We start from the raw sequence: 16421 nt of genomic DNA on the forward strand, positions 1-16421 counted from the left end.
GAACCCTAGACTCTAGGATAGTCTATAGGGCTCTTTACGTCAGAACTCCACCTTGGGAAAATGAAAAGTATTCTTTTTTTAAGGCTTCTATTTGTGTTTCCAGGAGAGGAAGAATCAGGTGTGTGTCTTCGGAGCCTCCACGCCTGCACATGCTGGTCGAGTGACTCTGAAATACATCCGTGGTGCTGGGGCTTGGTTTCCTTATCCACACAGTGAGGGCAATGACGACCGTCTGCAGGCCCACCGCAGTGACTAGAGGCTGTGCACGCACAGGAAGATTACTGTTACTCCCATGGCGGAAGGAATCCTGCCATCCCCCTCCCTGGCTCAGGCGCTATTTCTGCTGGAAATCCCCCACAGAGAGCTGTCCATCATCGGTGAGTGAAGCAAGCACGTCCCTTTGCTCTCCTCTGCCCTTGACAGAACGTGTGCCCTGTCATCCGGCTCCCAGGCACCCGCCCCTCGTGAGGTAAGACTTCTGAGAGTGTCTCCTCCCATCACTGTGTAGGTGACGTGCAGAGCTGACACGAGATTCCAGTCAGACATGAAGCCAGGTGGTCAAGAGAGTGACCAACCAACATGTTCTTCCAGCGATGCTGGCTGAAGCCCTCAAGTCTCAGAGGGACACCCAACTCGGGAGGTGTGGAGGGTCCCGGTGCCCCCTCAGCAGTGTGTGCAGGAGTGCGTGAAGACAGGTGTTGAGCAGGCAGGAACTGAAGAGGTCTGGAGGTTTCAGAACCCTGAATGGTCCTTAGCTGGGAGATGGCACATTGAGGGAATTGAATTCTGGTAGGAATTCACTTAAAATTACTTCATGATGCTTTATGATGATATTTTCCTTTTTTTAACAGTTTTTTTTTAAAAGATTTTATTTATTTATTTGACACAGAGAGAGAGAGAGAGATCACAAGTACATAGAGAGGCAGGCAGAGAGAGAGTGGGAAGCAGGCTCCCCGCTGAGCAGAGAGCCCAATGAGGGGCTTGATCCCAGGACCCTGAGATCATGACCTAAGCCAAAGGCAGATGCTTTAACCCACTGAGCCACCCAGGCACCCCATGATGATATTTTTCTTAACTAAGTTTAATTTACAGGTTAAGCTGGGTTCTCACCCCCGAATTCCTCCCTTTGCTCTGATTTTCCCAACAACTATAAACAACTAAAAGTACCTTCAAATTCTTTGACTCTAAAATAATCACACTCACTCCCACAGGTAATCCTACTTCATCGCGAACTCTGCTCACTTTGCTCTGTGCACTTGCAATAGGTTGTCTGATGTAGGCCTACCATCTACCTACTTTCAGCAGTATCGGAAGGGGCACATATCCTGCTCAGTGGGGAAGGGTCTGTCCTGGGAGCTCCACCCATTCTGTAGGGACTGGGCAGGAGGGACAAAGGTTCAGGCCCCCAGGGCTTTGATGCACAGGGCCCAGAGGTCCAGAGGTGTAGGTCAATGCTGCTTCCCATGTGCAGCTTCCAAGTGGATTCGGGTCTCCACATGCCCCTGCTGTCTCTGTAGTTGTCCTTTTTCCATTTTCTGGTTCCTCTAACTTTGCAACATTTCTTCACATACCTCAGCACATGTCCACTACCTTCCATTTTCTCAGACTACAGATTATATGTGCTGCCGAAGCGAGCACTCTCAGACTACAGATTAAATTTGCATGAGGTATGCATGTGTTTGCACCTAAAAGTCCTAATAACTTCCCACTTTCTCCCTGAAACATCTCAAACTGTTCCTCCATACAGGAGAAATAAAGGAAATTTCTGTTCTTGGAATCACATGGATAACTAAACCCCTACTCCTCCTTGTTAACATAATATCCTTACTACAATAATATTCAGGTACAGGCATGATGTCAATTTCTAGGCAATTTTAGCACTCAGGCCAAAGTATCCTCCCCACACAGATACTCCACAATGATAGTATCACCCTCCTTTACCCCAAACTGCATCTAATCTAGCCACTTATTCTACAGCCTGCATTACATGTTCTAAATTGCTGTACCTGAGAGAGAAGGCAGTAACCGTGGGGAAGACTGGTGATGGGGTCTGACTCTAGCCACCTCCTGCCATTAGCCAAGGCCATCTGGCATAAAGTGACCAGGAATCTTCTCCCTCAATAACAGCTTATATCCCATGGGTGATTCCTTTACAGGGCTTTGTCCTGGCCAAAGGGGTACAACAGACGGTGAGTGTTTTTTCTTATTTAGATGCTACTTGTTTTTTCATCCGAAATTCCCCCATCCTTCCCTTCTCCTTTAAGGGGAAAGTAAGGTGTGTGCGTAATCTGACCTGTGCTCTACTCCTTTCCAGGGTCACTTCCCAAGCCTTCTCTCAGTGACTTGGTGGGTGGTATCTCCCAAGGGCAACATGATTCCTGAGTGCTCAGCTCTCACCAGGAAGGTAAAATTTGTTTTCAGAAAGGAAAGCTGCTCTTGGATCCCATGCAGCTACCCAGTTCTACGGGGATCTACAGCTAAAATCTACCTCTTTAATCTGAGTCAGAGTGATGCCAGGGAGTCACCTGTGAAGATTCCACGGAAAAGGCCCCTTTCAGACGCTCTCCAGCCATACCCCTGTACTGATGGCTACAAGTGAGGAGGGGGTGCATTAGGATGACTCCAGCCCTCCAACACAGGCTTCCTTGACACAGAGAACAGAGCGAGGCAGAACTAACAGAAGACTGGGAGATAAGGAGCTCTCAACCTCCTTGCCCCGCATAGAAAAACAGAATAATCCAGAGTCTGCACAGGGCCCAGGGTCCGTCCAGAGGTGCAGGTCAATACTGCACCAGGTGGGAGTAATTTCCAGAAGGAGATTGAATCCACGCCCAGGTGGGAGTAATCAGGGGTCAGCCATCTTTTCTCCGATGTGACAGCTCCCTCCCAGAAGTTCAAGGGAAGGAGAGAAATGAGGATACCTCTAACACTGTTACCGGAAGTGACCTTCCATTACCGGAAGCAATCTTCCACCACCGGAAGTAACCTTTCCTTACAGGAAGTGACCTTGCCTTACAGGAAGTTTGCGCAAACCTTCTCTCCAGGCCCTTCGGAGGCATGAGACCCCGGGAAGAACCGTGACTGTGCAGTGTCATGGGCCAGACAATATGCTCGAAAATGTAATGTTTGTTCTCCTGAAAACAAGTACCAGAAAGCGTGGATAGCACCAGCGACCTGAAAGACAAAGGAGACTTCTCCCTTAGGAACGTGACAGTCAATGACACTGGAAACTACAGCTGTGTCTACTACCAAAGGCTCCTTTCTTGGCCTCAGACCCCAGTAAGCCCCTTGAAATCTTGGTAAGGGCAAGGTTTTATGTGATGTTAAGAAAGATTTACTTTTCCAAAGATTTTTATTTATCTGATACACAGAGAGGGAGGGCACAAGCGGGGAGCAGCGGGCAGCGGCACAGGGAGAAGCAGGCTCCTCCCTGAGCTGACAGCGTGATGTGGGGTTTGATCCCAGGATCCTAGGATTGTGACCTAAGTCGAAGGCAGAAGCTTCAGGGACTAAGCCACCTAGGCACCAGATTTTTTTTTTTTCAGCTTAACAGTTTTCATTATTTTTGCACCACACCCAGTGCTCCATGCAATCCGTGCCCTAATAATACCCACCACCTGGTTCCCCCAAACACACACACACCACCACTTCAAACCCCTCAGATTGTTTTTCAGAGCCCATAGTCTCTCATGGTTCACCTCCCCTTCCAATTTCCCCCAACTCCCTTCTCCTCTCTAACTCCCCATGTCCTCCATGCTATTTGTTATGCTCCACAAATAAGTGAAACCATATGATAATTGGCTCTCTCTGCTTGACTTATTTCACTCAGCATAATCTCTTCCAGTCCCGTCCATGTTGCTACAAAAGTTGGGCATTCATTCTTTCTGATGGAGGCATAATACTCCATAGTGTATATGGACCACATCTTCCTTATCCATTCGTCCGTTGAAGGGCATCTTGGTTCTTTCCACAGTTTGGCAACCGTGGCCATTGCTGCTATGAACATTGGGGTAGCAATGGCCCTTCTTTTCACTACATCTGTATCTTTGGGGTAAATACCCAGTAGTGCAATGGCAGGGTCATAGGGAAGCTCTATTTTTAATTTCTTGAGGAATCTCCACACTGTTCTCCAAAGAGGCTGCACCAACTTGCATTCCCACCAACAGTGTAAGAGGTTTCCCCTTTCTCCACATCCCTTCCAACACATGTTTCCTGTCTTGCTAATTTTGGCCATTCTAACTATTGTAGTTTTTTTAAAGTCTTGAAAACAGAGGCTGAAGAAAAAACAACAGAGGCTATTGGGTCATCAGGTTTTTAAATTACTCGGGCAATTCTAGATCTTTTAAATTTCCATGTACATTTTAGAATCAACTTGTCAATTTCTACCAAAGGCTACTGGGATCCTGGTTGGGCTTGTGTTTATACTCTCTATCACTCGGAGAAAAGGGACATCTTAATACTGAGTATCTGGTCCAGTACAAGTTTGTATCTTTATTTAGACTTCTCCAATTTCTCTATCAGTGTTTGGCCTTTTTCACACTACAGGTCTGGCATATGTCAATTAAATTTCATCCTTAGGTTTTCATGCTCATTGACATGCTCTAAATGATACTGCCTCCAGATTTATTACCTGCAGTGGTTCCCTGCAATGTGCACATAAATAGTAATTTTTAAATTTTGTCACTGAGACATTCTGCTATCTTGCCAAGCTCATATATTATTTCATATAGCTTTTTATACATTTCTTAAAGTTTTTTACATACTCCATCATATTCTTTGTGACTAGAGACAGTTTTCCTTCTACTTCTAATCTGTATACTTTGGCGTGGGGGGGCTGATTTCTCTAGTTAGAATATCTAGGATGCTGTTGAGGAAATGAGTGAGCATGACTATCCTTGCTTTTTACATGATCTTACAGTGAAAGCATTCAGTTGTTCACCATTAAGTATGCTATTACTTTAGGTTTTTCACAGATGCCCTTCATACATCTGAGAAAGTTCCCTTCTATGTTCCTGGTTTGCTGAAACTTCATGCCTTATAAAAATGAAATCAAAGTGTATCAAAGATTTGAATTTAAAATGTTAGAAAACGTTTGAAAGAAAACATGACAGAAAATCATCTGGATCAAGGGTTTGGTGAAGAGTTAACAGACACGACCCCAAATCATGACCCATAAAAGAAAAATACAGTGGGTGCCTGGGTGGCTCAGTGGTTAAGCCGCTGCCTTCGGCTCAGGTCATGATCTCAGGGTCCTGGGATCGAGTCCCGCATCGGGCTCTCTGCTCAGCAGGGAGCCTGCTTCCCTCTCTCTCTCTCTCTGCCTGCCTCTCCATCTACTTGTGATTTCTCTCTGTCAAATAAATAAATAAAAAATCTTAAAAAAAAAAAAGAAAAATACAGTAAGGTACATTGAATCAAAATTGAGTCACCACTCTGCACAACTCAGAAGGGGATCGGAAGACAAGCTATAGTCTGGGAGAAAAAATTTGCAAATCCTGTATTTGACAAAGGCCTTTTATCTAGAATAAATCAAGAACTCTCTAATATCAACAGTAAAGAATTTTTTTTTTTTAATTGGGACCTGTTTAATGGAGACAAGAGTTTCAGTTGTGCAAGAAGAGAGCTCTGGAAGTAGATGGTGGTGGTGATTGCACAGCAGTGTGAACATACTTAGTATCAATAAATTGTACACTTCAAAATGGTCAAGGTACTAAATATTATGTGCACTTTACCATAATAAAAATATTCGAAAAAAATTAGAATTAGAGAATGGCGAGGTGCCTGGCTAGCTCAGTTGGTAAAGCATGGGATTCTTTTTTTTTTTTTCCCCCAAATTTTTATTTGAACCCTATTTAGTTAACATACAGTGTAATATTGGCTTCAGGAGTAGAATTTAGTGATTCATCACTTACATACAACACCCAGGGCTCATCACAGCAGGTGCCCTCTCTAACACCCACCACCTATCTAGCCCATCCCCCACTTCCCTCCATCAACCTTCAGTTCATTCTCTTTGAGTTTATTATGGCTTCCCTCTCCTTTTTCCCCTAGTCCCTGCATGTTCATTTGTTTTGTTTCCTAAATTCCACATCAGAGTAATATTATCTGGTATTTGTCTTTCTCTGACTTACTTCACTTAGCATAAGGAGAGCATGTGATTCTTGATCTCAGGGTTGAGTTCAGGTCCTATATTGGGTGTAGAGATTACTTAAAAATAAAATCTTGGGGCACCTGGGTGGCTCAGTGGGTTAAAGCCTCTGCCTTCAGCTCAGGTTGTGATCTCAGGGTCCTGGGATCAAGCCCCGCATCGGGCTCTCTGCTCAGTGGGGAGCCTGCAGTTGCTGGTCAGGTTTCGGAGCTCAGGGTGGCTCGCCTCTTGTCAGAAGGGTGATTAGCAAGACACGGAGGTGCCCACCCCTTAACGTGACTGGAAGTTACCGAAGTGCCTTTCTGATGTGTGATCAATACCACAGAATGCGAGGTCACTGCATCCCCTCAAATCATCCCACAGAGCACCCATGGCTCTTCTCTTGTGCTGCAGGAAACACCACATGGATCCTCCATGTCAAGTATCCTCGGGAAGGGACTGAGACCCGCAGGGATAACGAGGGCCTGCAGCCTGAGAGCCGAGGGCTCCTGCTCACGGTCACACAGAGAAGGAGCAGCAGTCAGCATTCAGACCCAGGCCTGTCTGGCTCCAGAGTCCCTGCTGTCTCTGGCCAGCCACAGTGGGACATTAAGAGGAATGCGTGTATGGGGTCTTCAGAGTGCAAATGTCCTCAGACGGAGTGTACAGACGGGCAGTGGCTCATCTGCGGAGGTGACACAGGAGTGGGTCACACAAGCGTAGGGAGGCTCTCAGGACGTCTGGCCTCTCGAGTCTGTCCGTAGGCACCACAGAAGCCTGGTGTCCCCAAGGCGGGTGGGTGTGATCACCAGGCAGTGGTCACCATGGCCCAGCTCTGTCTTCACCACGTTCCTCTGATCCCGATACTCCAGACTAGATCGAAGAGCCCCGTCTTGGGAAGGTGAGCGGGGTCCACACTGAAGCCGCCCACCTGTGTTTCCAGGAGAGGAGGAATCAGGTGTGCACTTTGCAGCCTCCACGCCTGCACATGCTGGTCGAGTGACTCTGAAATACATCCGTGGTGCTGGGGCTTGGTTTCCTTATCCACACAGTGAGGGCAACGACGACCGTCTGCAGGCCCACCGCAGTGACTAGAGGCTGTGCACGCACAGGAAGATTACTGTTACTCCCATGGCGGAAGGAATCCTGCCATCCCCCTCCCTGGCTCAGGCGCTATTTCTGCTGGAAATCCCCCACAGAGAGCTGTCCATCATCGGTGAGTGAAGCAAGCATGTCCCTTTGCTCTCCTCTGTCCTTGACAGAACGTGTGCCCTGTCATCCGGCTCCCAGGCACCCGCCCCTCGTGAGGTAAGAGTTCTGAGAGTGTCTCCTCTCATCACTGTGTAGGTGACGTGCAGAGCTGACACGAGACGCCAGTCAGACAAGAAGCCAGGTGTTCCAGAGCGTGTCCAACCAACATGTTCTTCCAGCAATGCTGGCTGAAGCCCTCAAGCCTCAGAGGGACACCCAACTCGGGAGGCAGTGGAGGGTCCCGGTGCCCCTCAGCCGTGTCTACAGGGGTGCGCGAGGGTGTTGAGCAGGCAGGAACTGAAGAGGTCTGGAGGTTTCCGAACGCTGCGTGGTGCTCAGCCGGGAGACGGCAGGTCAAGGGCACCGAGTTCCAGTGGGAATCACTCAGGACGCGCTTCATGATGCTGAGACTCCTTCCTTAACCGAGACAAACTGGACCCTCGGTCCTCAATCTGTCCTCTGCCCTGATCCTCCATATCTCTCGGCCGCCACTCTGGTGTCCACTGCCCTGTCCGCTCCCTTTGCTCCATCCATACTGCGAGCCCTCCACCCTCACACAGCTATAGCCACCTGTCTGCAGGCACTGGGCAGGAGGGACAGGGGCCCAAACCCCAGGGCTCTGGCACACAGAGGCCGGGCTGTCGGTTGGGGGTCCTGCTTCGTGCCGAATGTGTCTTCCCCACGCCTGCTTGCCGGAACTCACAGACTTGCCGGCATGTGTGCTCTTGGGAGCTGGGAGCTCCCTGAGATGTCATCACTTTACATTCCTTCTCCAGGAACTTCGAGTTCTCCGTTTCCTTGGAGTCCATCCCTGGAAAGTTGCCACATTCCCTGATGGTGTTGCTTGCTTCCTCAGGCTTCTTCCAGCGGGGCTGTGCCGGGACACCTCTCCCGGCCCCTCTGGGCTGGCGCAGGTGGGCTCTCCCCTGAAGGCAGCTGTGGGGTGTCGGAGGTGTGGGTGATAGCAGGTCTCTCATCGGACTGGGTCTCGGGGCTTCCAGCCGGGGAGGGGGACGCAGCAGCAGCACAGGTCCTGGGAGGACAGGGCACGTCAGCAGCTGAGGCTCCTGGGGCAGGTCCCTGCCACAGGGACAGCCCCAGTCCCAGGGAGCCCCAGCGGCTGGGACTGTGGACTGTCAGCTGGGATTGGCCTCGGGTGAATACTGTGGGGCTCATGGGGGTGAGGCTTGCTGGGTTCCCCCGTGCAGTGCAGCCCCTCCAAGGGGATGTCCCCCCCGGGGCCCAGCTGCTCTGCACTGGGGGACACAGGGCTGCAGGTCGAAGGCTGCCCTCACTTCTCCACGTGACCACACCTGCCTGTTGCGCTCTCAGCAGTTCTGCTGCCTCTTCGCCGCAGTCGGAGATTCCCCAGAGCTATTTCCGTCGTCTGTAGCTGTGTTTTGTAACCGTTCTTGTTTTTGTGGGGGACCCGAGCGTCGGGGCCCCCACAGCCCACCATCTTGCTGATGTCACCATCTGCTCTGGGAGTTTCCACAGCCCCCCCGGGGAGCCCCGCGTGTAGCCAGTGTTGGAGCATACCCCACACACAGCTGTTGTGTGGGACAGTGTTGTGTGGGACAGGGGAGAAACACGGTCTGTTCCTGAGACCTGTTTTAGGGCGCTACACAGGGAGCTCTGTCCTGCTTGGAGAAATAAGGGATGAAAATACATAACAGAAAAGATGGGCTCAGAAACGTTCCAGCACAAAAGGCTGCGGTTGTCCTCACTAGCTCCTTCCCCCGAGAGGACATGCTGCACCTTCCCGCCACGTGGAGGTGGGTGATGACGATGTCACCCTGGCACCGGGAGGGAGGAACAAGGGCAGTTGTTATAAGTTTGCACTGTCTGAATGAACAGACCATCTACTGGGTGGAGACTTCTAGATGGTGCCAAGAACACAGTGAGATGAACAGACAGCTGTCACCTCTAAGACGATTATGACTGAGTCGAGGACCCAGCATCACTCGGATTCAAAATGGAGCCAGCGTCTATCTGGAAAGTTCTGGCATTTTCTGCTGAGGATTAGGACAGGACTGAAACAGCCCTATGACTTTGCGTCTTCTACCATCTTCATAAAGTCTGAGCTGTGCTTACCCGGGCACCTCGCCAGCCGGTCAGTGTGTGCTCACGGGGGTCCTACTATGGGCCAGGGCCTGTGTGGACACTGGGCATGCTGAGGGGAAGAACACAGGGTCCCAGCCCTCCAGCTGCTCACACAGAGTGATATCTTCTGTCTCCTGTGGCATGAGGTGCAGACTTTTACAAACTCGAAGATTTTATGACCCACTCGCTTCTGCCTTCATTATGGGGGACACTTGCATTGCAGAGCAGACTGTCTGGGGGCTTCCAGGCCCACCGAGGCTCTGCATATCAGCAGGAGTTAGGCTGGTTCGACAGTCTCCTGCACATCAGCAGGAGTTAGGCTGGTTCGACAGTCTCCTGCACGATCCTGCCTTCTTCCCTGGGGGATGGGGAGTCAAGGAAATTGACTCTAGCAGCAAACGCTAGGAATAAGGGTCCTTTGATAGAGGATGTGCATGGAAGAAGGGCTTGTGGACATCTGGGGAACCAGGACAGGTCCTGGGGCCGTGGGAGGAGTGAGCTGCACAGGAGACCTTCTGGGAGAAGCGAGGAAGGAGCCGAGAGCAAAGCTGGAGCCACAGGCCAGTGTGGGGAAATGAGAAGCCCCAGAGGCCTGACCTCCAGGGTCCCTTCTCAGCGGCAGCCCCCGGGAGGCCCCACGGGATGGGCTCTAGGCGGGCGCACATGGCTCATGGACGGTTCTCTTGCAGGGCTGTGTGCTGGCCGAGGAAGCAGGGGGACCGACGGTGAGTGTTTCTTGTGGATACCCTCCTCACCATTGTTTACAGCCCTGAGGCTTCTTCTCTAGCTCTTGTCAAGGGGCAGAGGATTCTCCTTCCTCTTTTTTTTTTTTTTTAATTTTATTTATTTATTTGAGGGAGAGCACAGAAACAGGGGGAGAGGCAGAGGGGGAACAGGCTCCCTGCTGAGCAGAGAGCCCAATGCAGGACTTGATCCCAGGACCCTGGGATCATGACCTGAGCTGAAGACAGAAACTTAACTCACTGAGCCACCCAGGCGCCCCATTTTTAAAAGATACAAACGTCATATGACATCATATTAGTTTCAGGTGTACAACAGGAGCCAAAATTTGTATATATTGGGAAATGACCACCACAATAAATGTAGTTAACATCCACACCACACAGTTAACAATTTTTTGGTTGCTTTTTCTGGTTATGAGAACTCATAAGCTCTACTCTCTCAGCTGCTTTCAAGTAAGCCCTACACGGCTGGTCACTACAGTCCCTGTGCTGCTCGCTAGAGCCCCAGGACTAGCTTTGTAACTGGAGATTCGGAGCTTTTGGCCCCCTTCGCCCGTTTCACTCGGGCAACCATCTATCTGTTTTCTGTATCTCCGATTTCTTTCCTTCTTTTCTTCCTTTCTTTGACACTCCACACGTAAGTGATGTCATAATAAATACAGTAAATACAGTATTTACGTTCCCACGTCCAATTATCGTAGTGTAATACTTCCAGACCCATCCACGATGACACAAGTGGCAATATTTCCTTCTTTTCTGTGTAATATTACGTGTAATATTCCATTACACAATTACCCACACCAAATTTTCTTTACCCATTTGCTCATCAGTGGTCATGTTTTGGCTGTTGTAAATAATGCTGCAGAGAACACGGGGGCGCAGATGTGTTTCCAATTCATTCAGCTGTATTCCCAGTAGTGGGGCCGCTGGATCTAGGGCAGATCTACTCAGGACCTCCCGACTGTTCTCTGCAGCGGCTGCCACTCCTTACCCTCCCAGCAGCAGCGCGCAGGGTTCCCTGTTCTCCTCATCCTCGCCGACACCTGCCATCTTGTTTTCTGGGTGAGCGCCATTTGGACAGGTGCAAGGTGACATCTCATGAAAGAGCTCGCTGAGAACCGGCGAACTCATCAGATCCAGCCCCAGAATCTGCTTTTTTCCAGGGACGCTCCCCAAGCCCTTCCTCAGCACCTGGCCCAGCTTTCTGGCACCTGCCGAGGATGACCCTATGATGCTGGACTGCTATCAGGAATGCAGAATCCACTCTCAGCAAGGGAGAATCCCGCTGCCCTCTGAGTCCATGATGTCCGTGGGCCATTCAGGAAGGATGGCTGAAGTCCCCCTCGTTAACCTGAGTCAGCCAGACTCGGGGAAATACACCTGCAAATACTGCCAGAGAGAGGTCCCGCGCCAGTGCTCCCCAGCCACAGACGTCCTTCTCGTGGTTCCAGGTGGGAAGGAAGCATCCCAGAAAGATCTGGTCTGACCCATCCAGCCCTCCCACATCAGAGGATGAAGAGGGACTCAGAGGAGAGGACAGTAAGTGGTCTCTCCCACGGCAGGGCTCGAGGTCGGCAGGAACGGTCTGAGGACACTGGTTTGATCAGGGATTAGCGAACGGGAGGTCCTGATTCCTCGACAAGGCTTTGCTTCCAGTTGGGCAAAGGTGCATCTGGAATTCTTGGCTCACACGCCCTGAGGAAACACCTTTGAGGACACCAGGGATGACGGGGACCCTCTGCTTCTCCCCGTCACTTCTGACCCTCTTTCTCTTCCAGGAAGTTTACCTAAACCTTCCTTCCTGACTCAGAGAGGCTGATGGTGACACCAGGAGAGAACGTGACTCTTCAGTGCCAGGAGACAGACCTCATGATGGCATCTGTCACGTTTGCTCTGCTGAAGCCAGGTGCTCCTGAGCCTGCTGATGTCTGAAGACCATCGGGAACATGGCTCACCTCGCCCTCGGGACTGTGAGAGCCAGGGACGGTGGCAGCTACTGTCTACTATCAAGCCGAGGCTCCTTTCTGGGCCTCACAGCCCAGCAACAGCTTAAAACTGTAGGTGAGAGGTAAAGGGAGGACGAATTTATAATTAAATAACCCTAACCCCTCACTGTTGTGCCCTGTATCCTTGCCATGGTCACTTCCCTTACGCAAACACAGGCGCAGACAGAAGCAGACACAGTCGGATACAATGTTGCTCTGGACTTTCCGGTTACTTGCTGGATCACTGAAGAACAGGAAAAAATGAAACTTCTCACTTTTACCTTCCCTTATTCCTCCTCTGATGCCTTGCCCTTCTCCACGCAGACCCAAGCTTCTGATTCACATCACCTTCCCTTCACTGAAGAACTTCTGGTAACACTCCGTGCGAGGCAGGTGTACCAGCAACAAATTCCCTCAGTTTCTGTCGGTCTAAGGATGGCTTTACTGCTTCACTTTGAAGGACAATGTCTCAGGGTCCAGGATGTTAGATCAGCATTTTATTTCTCTCAACACGCTGACATCTCACAGCACTGTCTTCCCAGGTGGTTCCCAGGGAGTCGGATGCAAGCCTCACTGTCGCTCCTGTACAGCCGAGCCCTCTCTTCTCGCTTCCTTCAGGATTCCCTCTGACTTTCTACCTTGAAAGGGTATGCACAGAGGTAGTTTCTCGGGCTTTATTTCCGATGTTTATCCTCCTTGCTGTTCTCTCAGTTTCTTGGATTGCGGTTTTGTGTCTGACATTAATTTGGAGAAAATTCAGCTGTCATTTCTCTTATCTCTTGTGTTTCTCCCTCTCTGCTCATGTTGGTACCTATGACGTGCGGGTCACACCATCGTCCACAGCCCTTGGACCCTCCATTCTGGGTTCTTCCCAGCTGGTTTCTGCTTGCTTCCTGGGTTCGGAGGCTTCTGCTGGCGACTCCTCAGGCACCGATTTCCTCCCTCAGCCATGCCCATCGAGGCATTCTTCGTTTCTGTCACAGTGTTTCTGGTCTCCAGAGCTTCTTTTGGAGTCTTTCTCGGGATTTCCACCTGCTTGCTTACACCGCCCATCTGTTCCTGCCTGCTGTCTGCTTTACCTGGGGCAGCCCCAGCATGTGAATCAGGGTGGTTTTAAGCTCCTGAGATGATCCTTCCAACATTTCCGCCGGATCTGCATCTGGTTCTGCTGCTGCTGTGTCTCTTCCAACCGCTTGTTTGGCTTTTGGTACACCCTGTCCTTCGCTCCTGATGGCCAGCCACAATGCGCCAGGCAAAGGAACTGCTGGAAACTGGCCTTTAGTGACCTGGTGCTGAGGGGCTGGGAGCCTTCTAGGGTCCTGGGATCATGGCTCTGGCTTGCAGGAACCTGTGTCCCTGGGCTGTGACCCTCACAGGGCTTCTCAGTCCCCCTGCTGTGGTGGGACACGGTGGCCAGAGCTGGCTAGGGTTGGGTGTTTCTCTCCTTCCAGGTCACTTAGGCTCTGATCAAACCCCAGGAGGCGAGGCTCAGTATTTCTTTCTTTTCTGTGTAATATTACGTGTAGTAGAACTCTGCTTTATTTCCAAGTAGATTTTCCCCTCTCCCCGCCAGAAGCAGAGGGGGATTTTTCTTGGCTCTTCACCAGAAGAACCTGACAGAGCTCCAGGAGGTGAAACTCCCAGACCCCAATGCCCGAGCCCCTGTGACCAGCTCCCCGGAGTTCCTAACTTACAAACTTGTCCAAGCCAAGTATCCCTACCTGGCACGGGTTCCCACGGAGGTTTCGGCTTGTGGGATCTTGCTCGGCAAACTGTGATTCTCTGGACTCCCAGGTTGGCTTCTGAGAGCCCCGCAGAGGGCTGCTCTGTGACCTCATTGCCATTTCAGATCTAACAAGAGTTAGAGACTTCTCAGTCTGTTCTGCTTTTTACTCTGTTACCGTGGAGTGACGACTTCCATGCTCAACCAGAAACCAGAAGCCAAGACCTCTGTCATCTCGATCTGGGGAAATCCTTAGTCAGGGACTCCGTCTTGCTTAGGGACCAGGGCCTCCATCATCAGAGAGGACACACACAAGAGCACTGTCTCTTCAGTCTATTGTTCTCAGCACCACGCTGGGAGAACAGAGGCCCTGGGAGCCAGCACGAGCTGAGACACATTGGAAGGGACCCTTGCGCACAGAGTGGGAGGCAGGACAGTGACTTTCTCCCCCACATGACCCAACCTGTGACTAGTAGCACTCTCTGCCTTTGGGGGTTTGAGGATTTCCCCTTTCACCATCCATTCTCCTCCTTGCATTATTTGTTCCCTGTCATGATGCAGCACACGCAGAGCAGACCTCTTCTTTGGCCCTCGCCAATGTACATTTTACATATTTTTAATTGATTATGAATTTTAAGAAAGTATTGTCCTAGAGGCCATGGTATATAATGCATTCTGTGTCCTGGTGCTTCTGTTTCTGTTCCCTGATGACTCCGGATGGCAGCTCACTGACCAGCAGGCACAAGCGGGCTCTGAACATGACAGTCAGAGTAGGAGGGAGGGAGGGTGCTCTGCGGTCAGGGGTGAGCGCTTGTCTCTTTCCATTTCCTCAGATATGGCACCAGGAAATCACACCAAGATTAACCTCCTCCGACTGGGTCTGGCGGCCCCCTTTGTGATTGTTACGTCCTGGCTGAAGCCTGGCTTCCACAAGGAGCCTCTGCGCAGACCCAAGTAAACAACTGAGCACCCCTCTTTCTCATGGGCTGTCCTAGTGATGGGGGGGCATGTCAACACCAAACTTTCCTTGTGGGGACCTCCTATGTTCCTCAACAGTGGCATGACTGGCATTTCTGGTGGGATATTTCCTACCACATAGGACTGTCTGGTTCATTGCAAGAACATTCAGCATCTCTTGCATCTCTCGTTCAAGCAGCTGAAGCCCCACTCACTGTGCTGACAAGCCAACGGACACTCCCATGCCCTCTCACGCATCCCCAGATTCAGAGGAAGTGTGTGGGATACAGTTCCCCTGGTGGAGAACCTGTGTTTGGAGGCCAGGAGAAATCATATCTTCTTCTTCCTCCCTCCCCTGACCTCTCTCTGTCCTTCTCCACCTTCAGACCCCACAGCTGTTGAGGGGAATGATGGGTGTTGATGAAGTTGGACCCACTGACCGTGAACAATTTCCAGTAGAATGCGCATTCTCACCTCTGCTGAGAGCCACTCCGGGACTACATGTCGGTCTCCTCTTCTGTACTCCTCACCTGGGACAGAGAACAGGACAGCACCTAAGAATTCATCCCACAAATGATTACTTCATGCGACGCTGAACACTCCAGCACTCCTGTTGTTGCACCAACAGGACATGCCACTTGAGTCCCACCCCGAATGTCCATACACAGACGAACCTTTTTCTGGGATCATTACTCTAGCTATTTGCTGTGTCCTTCTTTCGCATTTTCCTGATAGCGAATGATACTGAGTGTCTGCTCATGTACTACTGACCTTTCTAAAGATGTTTATTAAAATACAATCAACATATAATGCTATACTAGCTTCGGGCACACAACACACTGATTCAACGATTCTATACACTCCTTGATGCTCACCGTGGTAAGCACAGTCACCATCTGTCACTACACGACCTTTATTTTAATTCCCAATAAAGTATCTGATTAAATATTTGCCCATTTTTAATTGGATTTTTTGTCCTCTTAATACTGAATTGCAAGAATATATACATACTCGGGCCACAAGTCTGTTAACAAACACCTACTCTACCCGTATTTTTTCTTATAGTTTGTGACTTGTCTTTTCATTTTTAAACCTCTCTTAAAGAGAAGTTTTAAGTTTTTGATTAATCTCACCAATTATGAATTATTCTGTCCTCTGTGGTTCGAGTTTTTGTGTCCTAAGGAATCTTTGCTTAACTCAAGGTCACAAAGATCTTTTTCCTACATTTTCTTATGTAACTATTATAGTTTCAGACTACATTTACATCTTAATCTTTTTTTCTCTAAAGATTTTATTTTTATTTATTTATTTTAGCAAGAAAGTGTGCGCATGCGTGGGAGGCAAAGAGTAAGAATACTTGAGTTGAAGTCTCCTCCTTCTAGGACTGTGTGTGTGTGTTCCCGCAAGTTTGCAGGTGGAAACCTTAACCCCCCAATGTGATGGTGCTGGGAGGTGGGGCCTTTGAGAGGTAATAAGGTCATAAGGATGCGGTCTTCATGAATGGGATTAGTCTCTTCTTATAAGAGTCTCTT

At 50.0% G+C, this 16421-nt stretch overlaps 1 long non-coding RNA gene across 3 annotated transcripts; it reads left to right on the forward strand.

Moving 5' to 3' along the window:
- Positions 1 to 1644: 1644 nt before the first annotated feature.
- On the forward strand, positions 1645 to 15852 carry LOC309852817. 3 transcript variants are annotated; one of them, XR_014305399.1, is made up of 8 exons: positions 1645 to 2595; positions 3019 to 3279; positions 6542 to 7343; positions 7475 to 9762; positions 9801 to 10206; positions 11388 to 11763; positions 12003 to 12281; positions 15276 to 15852. It is a non-coding gene; the product is annotated as an uncharacterized lncRNA (long non-coding RNA). The 3 variants fall into 3 exon arrangements; XR_014305401.1 differs by lacking the exons at positions 1645 to 2595; positions 3019 to 3279; positions 6542 to 7343 and adding an exon at positions 14766 to 14886 and having other exon boundaries at positions 7951 to 8292; positions 10171 to 10206; positions 11676 to 11763; XR_014305400.1 differs by lacking the exons at positions 1645 to 2595; positions 3019 to 3279; positions 6542 to 7343 and having other exon boundaries at positions 7951 to 8292; positions 10171 to 10206.
- Positions 15853 to 16421: the final 569 nt, after the last annotated feature.

The sequence above is a fragment of the Mustela nivalis genome, assembly GCF_964662115.1.
Source record: "Mustela nivalis genome assembly, chromosome: 18".
Taxonomy (NCBI): Eukaryota; Metazoa; Chordata; class Mammalia; order Carnivora; family Mustelidae; genus Mustela; species Mustela nivalis.